The 2,628-nt window shown below is 40.4% G+C and overlaps 1 non-coding gene across 1 annotated transcript; it reads left to right on the top strand.

Moving 5' to 3' along the window:
- The first annotated feature begins 1,131 nt into the window (after positions 1–1,131).
- Trnam-cau (transfer RNA methionine (anticodon CAU)) lies at positions 1,132–1,204 on the top strand. Its single transcript has one exon. It is a non-coding gene; the product is annotated as a tRNA-Met (tRNA).
- The last annotated feature ends 1,424 nt before the right edge of the window (positions 1,205–2,628 follow it).

Raw genomic sequence — 2,628 nt, 5'->3', positions numbered from 1 at the left:
AAGCAGACCAGTATAAATTCGTGCAGTAATCCATGAGAAGAATTGCCAATTCTGTTTAGTTCTGACTAGCATTGTCGTGGATATTTTCAATATTTTATCAGAAAGCTCTAAAAAAACTGCAGAACTTACTCTAGCAATAACTTTCGATAGGAAAAAAGACATCTCTAATTGTTTTTTATATGTTATGTATAAATGTCTCAGCTTTCAATTGGGGTTTTAAATTTTGAAAAATGTATTTATTTTTTTTCTTTCATACGAAAGAGTACCTTTTTCTGAGCCACTATGATTTTTTTCAGATTTTTAGAACTTTATTTTGATACCTAAAATCAATTTCAAAAAGATTATTCGAAATCACCTTTTGACAGCTGGGCAACTGTTTGACAGCTCCGCCCAGTACAAAATGCAACGAGGGGTGATTCGGTGGTTGCCATCATGGTGAAACAAATGTTTTGGCATAAAAATCCAAGATGGCAGCCAAAATCAATATGGCCGACCCAACCATTTATTATTGTAAACAGTAGCACTATCTTCCCTCTTTTCAACAACAATTCGTTTTTAGGTGGTTTTTGGAGAAACTTTCGAGTTATAACGGCCACCATTTATGAGTTATGGGCCACCATTTGACCAAAACCGAGGGGTCTGCAAAAATGGTTGTGGCTCTAACTAACGGATGGTCCATCAATTTGAGTAACCAAATGCACTTTCTTTACTTTTTTAATCGCTAATTCATTTTGCATATTGTCCCTTACTCCCCAACGCTCTCCAGTACCGCCGCTGATCATTGCCTTATTCTATCGCGCAGTTCGATGCCATCAAGCCATGCTACTCGTGTACGCGTCGACGACGTTGTCGTCCCCAATCTCGTCCGCATGTATAGGCAGGAATATTGTGAAACAGCATATTCAAAACAAATGCGGTAAAAGTGCAGTTATTTTTTACCGAGGCTGCACCCGAACAACGTGCGGCGGATCGTTCTTGCTGTTATGTTCCCAAATGCGCGGCGGCGGTCGATGACGCGTTGTTTATTCCCGAACGATGACGCTGTATGGTATGGGAAGCATTGATGGGATGTGTACGATCCCCTGGGATGATGCGGTTATTCTAGTGAGCTAGATAGCTCCGGGATACATAGCCTCGATGGCGCAGTAGGCAGCGCGTAAGTCTCATAATCTTAAGGTCGTGAGTTCGATCCTCACTCGGGGCAGTAGCTTATTTTTTGACGAACGAACAAAGATTCCAATCCTAAGTTCCTAAGACCGAAACATTCCAAACATAACTATGCAAATTTCTATCGACGATGCTTTCTCCCAAACTACGAAATTGGACATCGAGCCTCTCTATACTGACTGGTCTCGAATCGGGTCATCGTACCCGTACCGCGCGACACAAGAGATTCGCTTAGCATTTCGATGTCGAAGGGTGTGTCGCCTCGGGTTCGGCTGTGATGAGGAAGGCGAAGAAGGTTTACGCAACACAGCGCGGAGCGCACATATCACAGCAGCTCGTGGCCATCGTCCGTTGCGCGTTCGTTGGTTGTCGCTCGGACGGAATAGACATTTGAATGCGCGCGCGGCTTATCTGTGGGGCTCAATCTGTTCCACACTTCCTTACGTTAGGTACTGGGTCGTCTATGGGAGAGGGGGAGAGACAAGAGTGCTCTCGACCTGTCTCCTCAATTTGATCAATCGATGTCGTTTCCTTTCGGTTGCGCTTCATTTCTTTAACCGTTTTTTTTCGCTTGCGCGAAACGCAAGGGATAAATGAACACATATTAACGACAACTAAAGGTGAAGCGTGTCCAAAAAAAATTCAACTTGTTCGTTTTTTTTCGAGTTTGTCTTGGTATGCTTTCTCTTGTTGAGTAGGGTTAAGGTAGGTGTTTTCCGAAATTTGCCTTTCCAATTGCATAAGCATGTCAAATACCATAACATAAAATTACTAATTTAAAATTGTTGAGAATTAAAATGACAACATTATTGTCAGTTAGTTGCTATGTCTGCACTTCCACAAATGTCACAGAAAGGCAAAGTTATTCGTAATGTATATAAGTTGTTCATTAAACAGCAATGAATTTTTAAAACTTGTGGTAATTTTTCATATAGACATCAAAGTTTTAAAAAAAACTTATAACAATAAAGCTGAAACAAAATGTGCACACAATTATTGCAATCACCACAACCGCCGGCTACAAACACAAGTCCCAAGACGAATGAAACATTTTCTGATAAGAACGTTTTTTTTTTTCACTTCTTTTTGGCGTAACATCCCAACTGGGAAAGAACTTGCTTTCAGTTGTGTTATTTTAGCACTTCTATAATATCTATCTAGAAGCTCATACACACACATTATGGTACCACAGACAACTAGACGTACCGCTTGAATAATTCTCATCGTATTCCGATTTAACGATCAATTCAAAAATTTGATAGTTTATCGACAGTCCAAACGCGGTACTTGCATCGTTTTCGTTTGAATTCAACATTGAGCTTGTATGTTTCCGAGACTATGTATGGAATCGAAAACTATTCAGAAGCATTACGACTGTTTGTCTATGATGACACTCTATGGAAGTGAACGTACCTCTGAAGCTGACCTAATATTCTATAGTCCAGAAAAGTCCACAAATTT

Source organism: Aedes albopictus, chromosome 1 (genome assembly GCF_035046485.1).
Source record: "Aedes albopictus strain Foshan chromosome 1, AalbF5, whole genome shotgun sequence".
NCBI lineage: Eukaryota > Metazoa > Arthropoda > Insecta > Diptera > Culicidae > Aedes > Aedes albopictus.
The sequence above is the reverse complement of the archived record's forward strand: the minus strand, read 5'-3'. Positions and strand labels throughout refer to the sequence as shown.